Source organism: Callithrix jacchus, chromosome 4 (assembly GCF_049354715.1).
Source record: "Callithrix jacchus isolate 240 chromosome 4, calJac240_pri, whole genome shotgun sequence".
In the NCBI taxonomy this organism is placed as follows: Eukaryota; Metazoa; Chordata; class Mammalia; order Primates; family Cebidae; genus Callithrix; species Callithrix jacchus.
This window is the reverse complement of record NC_133505.1, coordinates 166,455,562-166,471,745: the sequence shown is the minus strand read 5'-3', so window position 1 is coordinate 166,471,745 and position 16,184 is coordinate 166,455,562. Positions and strand designations below refer to the sequence as shown.

General features: G+C 43.4%; 1 pseudogene; it reads right to left on the bottom strand.

Annotated features, from left to right (window-relative positions):
• Nucleotides 1-9,553: 9,553 nt before the first annotated feature.
• Nucleotides 9,554-12,982, bottom strand: LOC100388437 (uncharacterized; annotated as a pseudogene).
• Nucleotides 12,983-16,184: the final 3,202 nt, after the last annotated feature.

Below are 16,184 nucleotides of genomic sequence, written 5' to 3'. Positions count from 1 at the left end.
GTAATCCCAGCACTTTGGGAGGCTGAGGCGGGTGGATCATGAGGTCAGGAGTTTGAGACCAGCCTGGCCAACATGGTGAGACCCTGTCTCTACTAAAAATACAAAAATTAGCCAGGCATGATGGTGCACACCTGTAATCCCAGCTACTCAGGAGGCTGAGGCAGGAGAATCGCTTGAACCAGGGAGGCAGAGGTTGCAGTGCAGAGATCGTGCCACTGCACTCCAGCCTGGGTGACAGAGCGAGACTCCATCTCAAAAAAACAAAACAAAACAAAACAAAAACCACTATTCAAAACTCTGTTGCTTCAGAAGAACTCTGGATTCTGCCAGTTCCCAAATCTGCTCATCTCCACGTCTTTCCCCTCAGTGAACGGTAGCACCTAATTGCTTGAACTCAGAAGTTAGGTTACTCTTAAGTCATCTCTTTCTCTCCCTTCCTTTATCCAATTTAGCAGCAAGTCTATGTCCAAAATATAACCTTCTCCTCCCTATACTCTCTCACCTGCACTTCTCCGAAAGCCCCCTAAATGGTCTTCCAGCTCCCAATCCTGCCTCCCTTTAACTCATTCCTTATATAGCAACCCAGCGAATCATACAGTTATGCATTCTTCTGCTTGAAACTGTCCAGGGTCATTCTTTTGCTCTTAAAATAGAGCTTGAACTTGGGAGGCAGAGGTTTCAGTGAGACGAGATTGCACCATTGCACTCCAGCCCGGGCGACAGTGCGAGACTGTCTCAGAAAATAGAAAGAAAAAAAAGATTCTGCATTTTGTTAGATGCTTTTTCTGCATTAATTGAGATGATTGTGTGATTTTTGTTTTTAATTCTGTTTATGTGGTGTATTGCATTTATTGACTTGCATGTGTTAAACCACCCCTGCATCCCTGGTATAAAACCCACTTGATCATGGATGATTATCTTTTTGATATGTTGTTAGATTCAGCTCATATTTTGTTAAGGATTTTAGCATCTGTGTTCATCAGGAATATTGGTCTGTAGTTTTCTTTTTTTGGTTATGTCCTTTTCTGGTTTTGGTATTAGGGTGATGCTGGCTTCATAGAATGAATTAGGAAGGGTTCCCTCTTTCTCTATCTTGTGAAATAGTGTCAAAAGGATTGGTACCACTTCTTCTTTGAATGGTAGATTTCTGCTGTGAATCTGTCTGGTCCTGGACTTTTTTTTTGCTGTTGGTAAGTTTTTATTATTTCAATCTTACTGCTTGCTATTGTTCAGGGTATCTAATTATTCCTAGTTTAAGCTAGAAGGGTTGTATTTTTTCAGAAATTTATTCATCTCTTTCAAGTTTTCTAAGTTATGTGTGTAAAGGTGTTCATAGTAGCCTTGAATGATCTTTTGTATTTCAGGGGTGTCAGTTGTAATATCTCCCATTTTGTTTCTTAATGAGGTTATTTGGATTTTCTCCCTTCTTTTCCTGGTTAATCTTGCTAATGGTCTATCAATTTTATTTATCTTTTCAAAGAACCAGCTTTTGGTTTTATTTATCTTTTGTGGGTTTTTTTTGTTTCAATTTCATTTAGTTCTGCTCTGATTTCGTTTTCTTTCTTCTGCTGGGTTTGGGTTTGGTTGGTTCTTGTTTCCCTAGTTCCTTGAGGTGTAACTTTAGTGTCAGTTAGTGTTCTTTCAGTGTTTTGATGTAGGCATTTAGAGATAGGAAATTTTCTCTCAGCACCACTTAGCTGTACCCCGGAGATTTTGATAGGTTGTGTCATGATTGTTGTTTAGTTCAAAGAATTTTTAAATTTTCATCTTGATTTTGTTTTTGACTCAATGCTCATTCAGGAGCAGGTTATTTAATTTCCATGTATTTGCATGGTTTCAAAGGTTCTTTTTGGAGTTGATTTCCAGTTTTATTCCACTGTGGTCTGAGAGGGTGCTTAATATAATTTCAATTTTCTTAAATTTATTGAGGCTCATTTTATGGCCCATCATATTGTCTATCTTGGAGGAAGTTCCATGCACAGTTGAATAGAATGTATATTCTGCAGTTGTTGGATGAAATGTTTGATATAGATTTGTTAAGTCCATTTATTCCAAGGTATAGTTTAAATCCATTGCTTCTTCGTTGACTTTCTGTCTTGACGACCTGTCTAGTGCTGTCAGTGGAGTATTCAAGTCTCCCAATATTATTGTGTTGCTGTCTATCTCATTTCTTTTTTTTAAATTGCATTTTAGGTTTTGGGGTACATGTGAAGAACATGCAAAATAGTTGCATTGGTACACATGTGGCAGTGTGATTTGCTGCCTTCCTCCCCTTCACCTCTATCTGGCATTTCTCCCCACGTTATCTCTCCCTGACCTCCCCACCCCACCCTGTCATCCCTCCCTTGGCTCCCAACAACAGACCCTAGTGTGTGATGCTCCCCTCCCTGTGTCCATGTGTTCTCGTTGTTCAACCCCTGCCTATGAGTGAGAACATGCGGTATTTCATTTTCTGTTCTTGTGTCAGTTTGCTGAGAATAATGGTCTCCAGGTTCATCCATGTCCCTACAAAGGACACGAACTCATCGTTTTTGATGGCTGCATAATATTCCATGGTGTATATGTGCCACATTTTCCTTGTCCAGTCTATCATCGATGGGCATTTGGGTTGTTTCCAGGTTTTCACTATTGTAAACAGTGCTGCAATGAACATTCGTGTGCATGTGTCCTTATAGTAGAACGATTTATAATCTTTTAGATATATACCCAGTAATGGGATTGCTGGGTCAAATGGAATTTCTATTTCTAGGTCCTTGAGGAATTGCCACACTGTCTTCCACAATTGTTGAACTAATTTACACTCCCACCAACAATGTAAAAGTGTTCCTATTTCTCCACATCCCCTCCAGCATCTGTTATCTCCAGACTTTTTAATGATCGCCATTCTAACTGGCGTGAGATGGTATCTCAATGTGGTTTTGATTTGCATTTCTCTAATGACCAGTGATGATGAGCATTTTTTCATATGTTTCTTGGCCTCATGTATGTCTTCTTTTGTAAAGTGTCTGTTCATATTGTCTATCTCATTTCTTAGGTCTAGTAGTAATTGTTTTATACATTTGAGAGCTCCACTGTTAGATGCACATATGTTTAGAATTGTAATATTTTCCTGTTGGACAAGGCCTTTTACCATTATATAATGTCCCTCTTTGACTTTTTTTAAAACTGCTGTTGCTTTAAAGTTTGTTTTGTCTGATGTAAGAATAGCTACCCTTGCTCACTTTCGATGTCCATTTGCATAAAACGCTTTTTTCCATCCCTTTACTTTATGTGAATCTTGATGTGTTAGGTGAGTCTCCTGAAGGCAGCAGAGAGTTGGTTGGTAAGTTATTCGTCTATTCTGCAGTTCTGTATCTTCTAAGTGGAGCATTTAGGCCATTTACAATGTTAGTAGTGAGGCGTGAGGTGCCATTCCATTCATCATGCTATCTGTTGCCTGTATACCTTGTATTTTTTTGGTTTTTGTTTTCGCTTTTTAACTTGCATTTTTGTTTTATAGGTTCTGTGTGATTTATGCTTTAAAGATGTTCTCTTTTGATGTGTTTCCTGAATTTGTTTCAAGATTTAGAGTGCCTTTAAGCAGTTCTTGTAGTGGTGGTTTGGTAGTGGCGATTCTCTCAGCTTTTGTCTACAAAAGACTGTATCTTTCCTTCATAAAATGATGCTTAGTTTCACTGGATTCAAAATTCTTGTCTGATAACTGTTTTGTTTGAGAAGGCTGAAGATAGGGCCCCAATCCCTTCTAGCTTGTAGGATTTCTGCTGAGAAATCTGCTGTTAATCTGATACATTTTCCCTAATAGGTTACCTGGTGCTCTTGTCTCACAGCTCTTTTCTTTCCTTCAACTTAACTTTAGATAACCCGTTGACAAAATGCCTAGGTGATGATCTTTTTATGGTAAATTTCCCAGGTGTTCTTTGGATGGCTGGGTCTCTAGCAAGGCTGGGGACGTTTTCCTTGATTATTCCCACAAATATGTTTTCCAAGTGTTTAGAATCGTCTTCTTCTTCAGGAACACCGACTATTCTTAGGTTTGGTCATTTAAGATAATCCCAGTCTTTGTGGAAGATTTGTTCATATCTTCTTATTGTTTTTGCTTCGTCTTTATTGAATTAGGTTAATTCAACGACCTTGTCTTTAAGCTCTGAATTTCTTTCTTCTACTTGTTCAATTCTGTCGCTGAGACTTTCCAGAGCATTTTGCATTTCTGTAAGTGTGTCCAATGTTTCTGGAAGTTTTGATTGTTCTTCTTTATTCTGTCTATTTCTTTGGCTATTTCTCCCTTCACTTCTTGTATTGTTTTTTGGGTTTCCTTGCATTAGGCTTCACCTTTCTCTGGTCCCTAACCAACCCCCTGAATTATTTTTCAGGTAAATCATGGATTTCTTCTTGGTTTGGATCCATTGCTGCTGAGCTGGTGTGATTTTTTGGAGGTGTTAAAGAGCCTTGTTTTGTCATATTACCAGAGTTGGTTTTATGGTTCCTTCTCATTTGGGTAGGTTCTGTCAGAGGGAAGGTCTAGGGCTGAAGGCTGTTGTTCAGATTCTTTTGTTCCATGGGGCATTCCCTTAATGTAGTACTCTCCCTCTTTATCTATAGATGCGGCTTCCTGTGAGCTGAGCTACAGTAATTGTTATCTCTCTTCTGGGTCTAGCCACTCAGCAGGTCCACCTGGTCTGGCTGGTACTGGAGGTTGTCTGCACAGACTCCTGTGATGTGAACCGTTTATGGGTCTCTCAGCTGTGGATACCAGCACCTGCTCTGGTGGAGGTGGCAGGCGGGTGAAATGGGTTCTTAGCATTGGTGGTTTAATATTCTATTTTTGTGCTGGTTGGTCGCTGGGAGGTGGTGCTTTCTGGAGAGCATCAGCTATGGTATACGGAGAGGAACTGGCAGGGGGTGGGACCCTAGAACTCCCAAGAGTATACGCCATTTGTGTTTAGCTACCAGGGTGGGTAGGCAAGGCCCATCAGGTCGGGGCAGGGCTAGGCCTGTCTGGGCTCAGACTCTCCTTGGGTGGGTCCTGCTGCAGCTGCTGTGGGGGTTGGGGGTGAGGTTCCCAGGTGAGCTGTGTACCTAGGAGGATTATGACTGCCTCTACTGAGCCATGCAGGTTGTCAAGGAAGTCGAGGAAAGCTGGCAGTCGCAGGCCTCACTCAGCTCCCATGCAATCTGAAGGGCCGGTTTCACTCCCACCACGCCCCTGCCAACAGCCCAAGCAGGGCTTCAGAACTTGCCCCAGTGTACCCATCCCCTAGCTGTAAAGAAAAGGGCTTTGGTTCTTTCCCCGCCTGTGGAGTCTGCACACCAGATTCTCATCCTCCCCCAGGTTCTGGCCAGGAGACTTCTCACTCAGTTCAAATTTTTACAAATTTCAGCTGGAGACTTCCTTCTCCCTGCGGCATTGCCCACTCCCTCTGAACCCCGCACCTCTGGCCACCCTCTCGGTTGCTACAGTGCCAGGCAGGAATGGCCTGCTTGGGGACCCAGTGAACTTCCAGAACCTTTCCACTGCTTCTTCTACCCCTGCATTTCACTCTGCTCTCTAACTGAACTCAGCTCCAGGTAAGGTTGGAAACTTCACCCATAGAGCTGCGCCTGCTCAGAGAAAGAGGATGTTCTTCCTCTTCTGGGTCTTACTGAGTTGCCCCATGAATTAGCTTAGGCCTTGCCAGCAGTATTCTCCCTCCTTGAGTCCTGGCCCAGTACCTACTCCCATTCCTTCTCTTTCTGGGGAATTCATCTTCTCCAGGGCTGCCAAGGTTGGGGTGGGGAATGAAAAATTGTTTTGTTCTTATACCCTCTAGAAGAACCCCTTCTCTTAACCTCCCCATTCTAAAGTGTGCCCTGGGACTCATCTGAAAATCGAAAAGCCATCTGTCATCTGCTCTGAGTTTCAGATCTAATTCTTAGGCACGCCTCAATATTAAAAGACCTCGGTTTCCTTTGCTCTCCAACAATTCACAAGGCCAGTGTCCCTAAAAAGCTCTATGTTCCATTGTTCAAGTAAATCTCGGAATTCCTTTTTTCTGTTAACTTAAATATGTTCGTTCCATAACCAGTAGGTGGTAGTATTTCTACACTTTTCTCCCTTTCATGTAGCAGGATTTACCTAAAAGCAGAGTGGGTTCAGGGTGTTGGAACGGTGTTAAAGGAGTTCTCCTAAGGTGCATATTACCCAGAACTTTTTAAAAAATAAAGCGGAGTCTCACTATGTTGCCCAGGCTGGTCTTGAACTCTTGGGCTCAAGAGATCCCCCTGCTTTAACTTCCTGAGGAGCTGGGATTACAGGTGTGAACCACCAAGTAGGGCTCTACCCAGAACTTTTTTTTTTGCTCACTGAGAACTGTCTTTTACTTTATTTTCATTATGAAACTTTTCAATTCTTTTTATTCTGGGACAATCTCAAATTTACATAAAAGTTGCAATTATAGTACAAGAACCTTAGTGTTTCCAGAGTCATTTGGGTGTAAGTTGCTGATGTGATGCCTCTTCACCGTTGAATATTTTATGTGCATTTCCAGCAAACAAGGCCATGCTCCTACATAGCCACCATATGGCCATAAAATCAGGTAATTTCCGTTGATACGTTACCATCTTGTAATCCTCAGATACCATTCAGGTTTCACCAATTGTTCCAATAGTGCTCTTTACAGCAAAACCCAGTCCAAAACCACGCAGTGCATTTACTTATCATCTCTCCTACCACCCTTCAAACTGGACTGGCTCCACAGACTTTCCTTGTCTTCTGTTACCTGGATACTTTTGAGACTGCACGCATTATTTTATTTTGTAGCATGTCCCTCAATTTGTGATTGTCTGAATTTTGTAATATTAGATTCAAGTTACGCATATTTGGAAGAAATATCATTGCATGCTATCAGATGGCACACCGTGTTGAATTGTCCATGATCAGATGGCACACCGTGTTGAATTGTCCATGATCAGATGGCACACCATGTTGAATTGTCCATGATCAGTGATGTTAGCTTCGATCACTTGATTCTCCTGGTATCTGCCAGATTTCCCCACTGGAAACATATTCTCTTTCTCTTTCTAACTAATAGGACTTTAGTGAGGCGGTACTTTGAGACTATGTGTTATGTTTATTCTCAAACTTTCAATTTATTTATATAAGTATGGACTGACGAATTTCTATTTCTTTTAATAGGTTATTTTGATCCTCAAATTGTTTCAGATTCGGTCAGTGGGAACTACTTCAAGATGTCTTTTACGGCCTTTTGATATGCCCATCAATAATTTCTGGCACGACATGTTAGAATTTCAGATTGTATTTTCCCTGTTCCCAAATCAGCCATTTCTCCTCAGAGCCTGGGTCTATGTAGTGTGGAGTGGTTTCGGGTGAGCTCATGGCTATTGGAGAATCATTGCTCCCGGGCCTTTTTGATGGGCAGAGCTAAATCTCTATATAGATATATAGATATAATGTATGTGTATAGATATACATTATACATATACCCATACCTACAGATATTTGCATGTGTAGTATACATATAGGAAAATATAAACATATATATATGGATATACATATGTATAGATCTAGATATACATATATCAGACAAATGTAGCTATATGTATTTCTATGTTTATATATATTGAAAACCATGGATTCACACCAGAGCTGTGAACATAATTTGCAAGGCACAGTGCAAAATTAAAATGTGTTGTCCCTTGTTCAAAAAGCAGAAAAAACTGCTATTAAAGGTAACGAAAATAGACCTTTATCCTATTTTCGCAGCCTCTTTTAGCTTTTCGCAGTATTTTTGGTTGCTATTTAATGGCATTCTAAGGAAAGATCATTTAAATTTTAAATTGCTGGCATTAATTTTAACGTTCATCTTCATGTTGGGCAGTGCTAGTTTTCTTTTATTTTTTTGAGATGGAGCCTCACTCTGTCACCCAGGTTGGAATGCAGTGGCGCAACCTCGTCTCATTGCAACCTCTGCCTCCTGGGTTCAAATAATTCTCTTGCCTCAGCCTCCTGAGTAGCTAGGACTACAGGCATGTGCCACCACACCCAGCTAACTTTTGTATTTTTAGTGGAGATGGGATTTCACCATGTTGGCCAGGCTGGTCTCGAACTCCTGACTTCAGGTGATCCATCCGCTTCAGCCTCCCAAAGTGTTGGGATTACAGGTGTGAGCCACCACATCTGGCCCCAGTGCTAGTTTTCAAGGCAAATATAAGAGCATTTAACTCATATGGGACTCACCCATAATGACACAATGCATAATTTGTAGATTGCACAGGTGTATTTTGTTTCTACCAGAAGGGTGGAAACACCACACAGCACTAATTCACCTGTTTTTATTCCTCCCTGATATATGCACATTCTATGACACTCCACCTTGGCTTACTGATGAGTAAGGGAGGACGGAAAGGACAAGGAATGATGTGGAGCCCTCTGTTTCCTTTTCCTTCTGCATCACTACTTTCTGCATAGCTGGTTGGTTAATACAAAATAACATGAGTCATAGCGAACATGATAGGGTTCCTTGGTCTTTTGCGTTCCTTTCGTTACTTTGGAAACAGGTTCTAGATCAAAAGCAGAGTGTGGCTCTTGGAGCTGCCAGTGCCCTGTCACTCTGTCACAGATGCGACCTGCTTGCCTGTGTACTTGGTTTGGGTGTCACTGAATGCCACTCCTCATGGGCCACGGGAATTCTGTGCTCCTGGGCATCGCCAATGCCACGAATGTGAGTACTGCAGACATGGGCATTGTGACTGTCTCCTCTGCTTATTCATTTGTTCTGTGTCCTGTTGGACTTCATGTCCAAAACACAAGTTCAAAGATAACATTATTAAGGCTTCCCAGATGGTGCCAAGTGTTCATTCGTTCATTTATTCAATAAGTATTTGTGATAAAGCGAGGATCTTCAGGGCACGGTCCCCATGCATCTGCACAGGTTCCACCATCCAGGAAGCTGGCCTTGGCTCTGGCCTCCAACAACCCAGACTAAAACCCACTTGAAACCTGCCTTAGATGCTGCTATGACCTTTTGCAAGTGGAGACCATGGAAAAACAGTCTTTCCATGTGTCTTGCCTGATACGTTTAAGTAGAGTATGTAACTTACATACACAGTCCTGCACATGCTGCCGCAATCTGCCCGGGTTGAGTTATCATATGCCAATTTGAATGCACTGCTATAGTTCTCCTTTCTCTGACCCACCTAGAAAACATCTCCTAAGGCAAGAACTCACGCTTCAAGTTCTGTTTCTGAATCCTTTGTTCTGACTTAGGTTACCAGGATGCCACAGTCAGTTTTCAGACATGTGAAGGAGCAGTAGGGTGCTGGCCGTGCAAATACCGTCATCATGGTGCGTATTTGTTTTATTTCCTCCACTTCCTGCCGAGGAGTTTCTTCCCACAAGAAGATAATCCGATTTGTGTAGGTTATAATTCTCACTTGTGCCTTCTGTCTGGGAAAATCCCCTTATTCTCCAAGATTCAGTGTAGCGGTGCCTCTTTTTCAAGTCCAAGGCCAAATTGATCGCTCCCTCTGCTCCCCCCCTTTTCTGGTACTTACTGGTTTAATCTGCTTCTAGGACTGCTTTCTCCACACGCATCACGTGTCTCAGGATGGGAATGGGGCCCTTCTTCACTTTTGTGTCCTGAAAGCTCATTGCGAGGCTCGACACCCAGCACATGTCTATTTAAGACGGGGAATACTTAGACACTAATGGCTCTTTCCTTGAGTGTTTCCTTCTCACATTTTATTTTAGCCACTGTTTTCCTCAGTTAAGGTGACATATATTTTTAGTTGAAGAAAACAGACTAGAAAGCATTACCCCATACGCTGATGGCTTTATTATGAATAACAAGGCGTTGTCTAAACAGACATCTCACGATCATCAGGGAGTGTAACATAAGGTAGCCCCTTCCAAAGCCCAACTGTCACTCTACAGACTCGTTGCTAAGCACGCTGCATGATTGGGTCAATGTATTTAAGCTTCTGAAAAGTTAAAATGTTTAAAGACATTTCTGGCTCTTTACTAAGATTAAAAAACAACTACAAATAGCATTTCATAAAATTCATTTAAAAACACTTGCCTGCTAAGAATCATCGTGGGTATCCTAGTGGCCTACAGCTTGGACTTCAAGTGTCCATTTGTGTGTTGAGGAACCATGCCCTGGGGAACGATGGCCCTGCCTCTGGCTGCCATCCCGGGCCACCTCCTGTGGAATGAATGCCACATTGTAATTTGTTCTACAGACCCTGCCTCAACCCAGTTCATCCACAAGAAGGGGGGACCTGTCCGTAATTTGCAACATATGCTGTAATTTTACTTTGGATAATTGTCAGAGTAAAACCCCAAGCTCCGCTGACTAATACTGATGTAAATTAGGAGATAACGGTGATAGGAGTTTGTCTGAAGCATGGCTGCCTAGTACCCCACACGGTAATCCGTGAGTTTGCTCTCTTCCCACCTTCAACATGGGCTTCCTCCTCTTTGTTAGGATGATGATAAATTCTGTCTGTTCTCTGGATTTTGTTAGATGCTCTAGAAATTATTCTTGAATGGGGCAGACCATTGGACTGCTTCGCATGAGCACTGAGTCATTGCGGGCCTTTTGCAGACCTCCGTTCACTGAAAAGCTGGGGAGAAGAACGTAGCTGAGAGCTTGGGCGGCGGGCCTGATTTGAACCCAGCTCCGACCCTGGCTCTTCCTCTTGCCAGCCATGTAACCGCTGGCAGATTGCCTGACCTCTCTGCCTCAGTTTCCTCATCTGTAACATGTTCCAGTGATTCTCATGCCTCAGCCTCTGGGGTAGCTGGGACTACAGGTGTGTGCCACCACAGCCCAGCTAATTTTTCGTATTTATAGTAAAGATGGGGTTTCACTATGTTGGCCAGGCTTCATCTCGCTCCCTTTTTTTCTTCTTCTTCCCCTTCATTTTCCTCTCCCTTGCTTTCTCCTTCCCCTTCTGGTGAATCAACAGGAAATGTTTTCCTTAAATTGCAGTGAAAGGGTCAGCTATGTTCTGAGAGTTGAGAGATAAGATTAGGAAGATTATTTCAAGTGTGACTTGTGTGATTTCTAAAGCTGTGTTCTTGGGATAAAGATGCCCTTGACAGGCTTGTGGCAATAATTAAACAAATAATTCATGGACCGCACTTAACACAATGCCTGGCCCTACTCACTAAGTAAGTACTCTCCTCTCTCTCCACACACATATATATGTATGGTGAGATGGGGTCTCGCCACGTTGCCCAGGCTACTCTCAAACTCCTGGGCTCAAGCAATCTTCCTGCCTTGGCCTCCCAAAGTGTTGGAATTACAGGCAGGTGCCATCTCGCCCAGCTGAGAGATATTTAATGTATTTAAAAAAACTATTTTAACATAGTTATTAACTGCACATTTGTGTACTGTCCTTGGCCGGCATGGAGGTAACATCATAAGATAGAGGTCCCTTGTGGTATTATCATAAGGCTGTTGCCAAAATGTTCATTCATTCATTTATTCAATAAGTATTTGTTGATCGACTATAACATGCCAGGCATAATTTAACTTGCTGGTGATAGAGCAATGAGCAAAACATTAAATAACGCCTGCCCTCAAGAAGCTTGCATTCTAGTTGACATTGGGTGAGCAGGCAGGAAGCATAATAAATGAGAAAATGACTGAATACCGGAGAGGGGGAGGGTGCTACGGAGCAGAGCTGAGCTAGGCAGTGAGAGGAGGGGCATTGTCAGAAGGGTGCAAGGTAGGCCTCCCTGAAGGTGTCATTTGAGTGAATGCTTGAAGGAAGCTGGGGTGAGACATGCAGATATCTAGGGAAGAACATCCCCTCTCAGGCCTTGAGGTGTGATTGTCCAGGGAAGTGGTTCTCTTAGGCCTTGTTGGCCTCTGGAGGGCCCCTGGCTTTTGCTCTGAGTGAGATGGGAGCCATTGGAGGGTGTGAGCTGAGAGTAGTTACTCAACTTGCATCTCAGAGCTGTCTTCCTTCCCCACCGTCCTTGCTTTCCTCCATCCTTCTTCCCTCTCTCCCTTTCTCTCCTCTTACTCACCTCTCTCCCTTCCTTCTTTCCTTCCTTTTAACCTTCTTCCATTCCTTTCTTTCTTTTTTTTTGTTTGGAATGTTCCATTACTTTTATAATACACAGAGAATACAGAGGGGAGGAAAAAGGGAATATACTTTTAATTAAAAGAGTCGACGATTTTATTATCACACTTCCCAGTACAAATGAAAACTTTGTTGTCCACTTCTCCCCTCCAAAACTACTCTCTGATAGGACCGGGGAGCAAGTCTTCCTTAGGCTGTTTAGAAAACCCACATCACAGCAGCATGATCTCCTGTGAAGCAGAACAGGTAACATAAAACTGATATAATGAGACCTCCCCTCTATCCTGTCTGGTCCAGTCATTCCAAGCTGAGTGGGCACCATCATGGGACGGGCAGGAGGTCTCGTCAATTGGGCGCGCAGGCATCACTGGCATGTGGCCTCCCATGGGTGGCCTCGTTCCAGGAGCAGGTCCCACTGGCATCCTGGGAGGAGGAGGGCCAATCATTGGCATCATGGGAAGGCCCCCCATAGGGGGTGCTGGCATCATACCAGGGCGAGGAGGTCCCAGAAGACGGGAGAGATGGTGTCATCGCCCGTGCAGGAGGAGGAGCAGAGAATGGAGGTGTCTTTCCTTGTTGAAATGCAGCTGTTGTTTTGTCAATCAGGCTCCGAGCTGGCTCTTCCATCCATTTCTGACAGTTGTCTTTCACATTCTCTTCCTGTTTCCTGCCACTGCAGTGCGTCTTTCCCACAGATGGAGAGTCGTGGGTGAGGTATGGATCGCGGTGGTCACGACAAAACTTGGGCATGCTGCTCTGTAGGCCATTGGCCACTCCATTCTGTGACGTCCGGAATCCTTTCTTTTCTTTCATCTCTCTTTTTTTTTTGAGACAGGATCTTACTCTGTCCCCAGGCTGGAGTGTAGTAGGACAATCTCGGCTCTCTGCAGCCTCTGCCTCCCAGATTCCAGCGAACCTCATGCCTCAGCTTTTGGGGTAGCTGGGATGACAGGTGTGTGCCCCCACAGCCCAGCTCATTTTTTGTATTTTTAGTTTGAGATGGTGTTTGGTTATGCTGGCCACGTTTCATCTCTCTCTTTTTTCCTTCCTCTTCCCCTTCATTTTCCTCTTCCTTTCTTTCTCCTTCTCCTTTTAATGGATCAATAGGAAATGTTTTCCTCATATTGCAGTGTAAGGGGCAGCTGTGTTCCTGAGAGAGAAGATTAGGAAAGATCATTTAAAGTGTGACTGGTGTGATTTCGAAAGCTGTGTTCACTGCGTTGTCAGCCAGAATGCTAGTCTAGACTGTTGGGTTGACGAAGCCTGACTTGGGTGTCTGTATAACTCTCTCAAAGCGCTAGCTGACCTTGGAGCACTTGCCACAGTTAGTTATTACCCTCTGATTACATGATTGTGGGTTAATAGCTATTTCCTCCACTGGGTCATAAGATCCAGGAAGGCACAAGCCTTGCTGTTGTTTTGAAAATCAGCATTGCGGCTGAGTGCGGGAACTCATGCCTGTAATCTCAGCACTTTGAAGGCCAAAGTGAGAGAACTGCCTGAGGCCAGGAGTTTGAGACCAGCCTAACCAAGACAGTGAGACATTGTCTCTAAAAACAAAAGTTAACTGGGTGTGGTGCCTCACCTGTAATCCTAGCTACTGGGGAGGCTGAGGTAGGAAAAACGTTTGAGTCCAGGAGTTCGGGGCTGAAGTGAGCTGTGATTGTGCCACTGTACTCTAGCCTGGGAAACAGAGTGGAAAAAAAACTAAAAGAAAATAAGTCCCGGCATGGTGCTGAGATCACACCTGTAATCTCAGCCCTTTGGGAGGCTGAGACAGGCGGATCACGAAGTCAGGAGATCGAGACCATCCTGGCTAACACGGTGAAATCCCGTCTCTACTAAAAATACAAAAAATTAGCTGGGTGTGGTTGTACACACCTGTAGTCCCAGCTACTTGGGAGGCTGAGGCAGGAAAATCACTTGAACCTGGGGAGGCAGAGGGAGGTTGCAGTGAGCCAAGATTGTGCCACTGCACTCCAGCCTGGTGACAGAGCGAGACTCTGGGGGGGGAAAAAAAGGGAAGGGAAAGGGAGGGGAGGGGAAGTGAGGGAAATTAGCATTGTATCACCAGAATCTGCTACAGTGTACTGTATACCTAATAAATATTGGTTGAATGAATTGAATCAGAGTGACTATTTTTATTTTTTTATTCCCTCAATGCCAGAACCTATGTTATGAAACCTCTGTTTGGAAAGCCACAAGCAGATATATTATTGAATGAAAATCTGTGTGTTTAAGAATATGTTGTAAGACTACATTTTATGCTAGCAAGATACGGACCATGGAGCCTGGCTGATGTCATGATTTAGCAGTTGTCTGAAATTTCCTACCCTGCTAATGTGACGTGAAATTTCAGAGGAATGGGAAATTTTAATAAGAAACCCATTTTGTGTGTGTGTGTGTGCGTGTAAATGAAAGAGTTCAGGAGATTCAATTAGCTGTTTATTTTTTAACCTTAAATTATTTTTTGTTATATTTAATATGAATATGTAAAAATACAAGCCTATACTCTCTCTTTATATAGATCTTGTTCAATTGTAAAATAAGATTAATGTATCTTTTAATCCAAACAAATTTGTGAAACCAATCTAATTCAAATTAACAGTGTCAGTGAAACAGATCTGCACCTAACCTTGACGATCTTTCTGCCTGCCCCTCCCCTCCTCTGTTGTCTTTGGCAGCCTCTGTTCTGGAGTTGATGCAATTCTGCTAATGCTTTTCTTTATTCAGAATATTGCAAAATACGTATTTCTTCTGTGGTCTGCAAGGAAATTTGCCTTCACTAGGTTAAAAATAATCTGGCTGGGTGTGGTGGCTCAAGCTTGTAATCCCAGGCCGAGGTGGGCGGATCACAAGGTTAGAGATGGAGACCATCCTGGCTGACACAGTGAAACCCTGTCTCTACTAAAAATACAAAGAATTAGCCAGGTGTGGTGGCACGTGCCTGTAGTCCCAGCTACTCGGGAGGCTGAGGCAGGAGAATCGCTTGAATCTGGGAGGCAGAGGTTGCAGTGAGCTGAGATCGCTCTACTGCACTGCAGCCTAGGTGACAGAGCAGGACTCTGTCTCAAAAAAAAAAAAAAAAAAAAAATCCTTGGGCTGGGCATGGTGGCTTAGTTGGGTAATCCCAGCACTTTGGGAGGCTGAGGCAGGTGGATCACTTGAGGTCAGGAGTTCAAGACCAGCCTGGCCCACATAGTGAAACCTTGTCTGTACTGAAAGTACAATAAAATTAACCAGGTATGGTGGCATACGTCTGTAGTCTCAGCTACTTGGGACGCCGTGGTGGGAGAATCACTTGACCTGAGTGGCGGAGGTTGCAGTGAGCTGAGATGGCGCCACTGCAGTCTGAGCGACAGAGCAAGACTCTGTCCCCACTCTCCCCACAAAAAATCCTTGATCTATTAAGTCTATTTCTGCATAGCCCACCAAACCTCAAGTGGTATTAGTGATATTACCTGATGACCATGTAATCAAGCAGCACAACCACAAATGAAATCAGACACCCAAATCACCCAGAGCGCGCCTGCATTCACAATGTTAGATTAGCACTGAAATGAAGAAGTACAAATTTAATAATCTAGGCAGAAAACTTGAGAGTCTCCAAAAATATATCAGAGAGCTGTAGCTTAGATACATTAGGCTAAATAGTACTACCTGTATATTCTGATCCAAATAATAAATTTGGTATTTTTTTCTTTACATAAGTACTCATGTATGTAGGGGGAGAGAGAGAGAGAGAGAGAGAGAGAAAGAGAGAGAGAAAGAGAAGGAGAAGGAGGGAGCGAGAGAAGTTATTTATTTATTTTTGAGACAGGGTCTCACTATGTCACCCAGGCTGGGTTGCAGTGACATGAACATGGCTCATTGCAGCCTTGACCTCCCGGGCTCAGGTGGTCCTCCCATCTCAGCCTCCTGAGTAGGTAGGACTATGACACCTGCCACCACACCTGGTTAATATTTTGTAGAGACAGAGTTTCGCCATGTTGCCCAGGCTGGTCTCAATCTCCTGAGTTCAAGCAGTCCACATGTCTCAGCATGACCCACGGCGCCTGGCCTCCATGAGTTATTCTTTAAATATAATTGTTTAA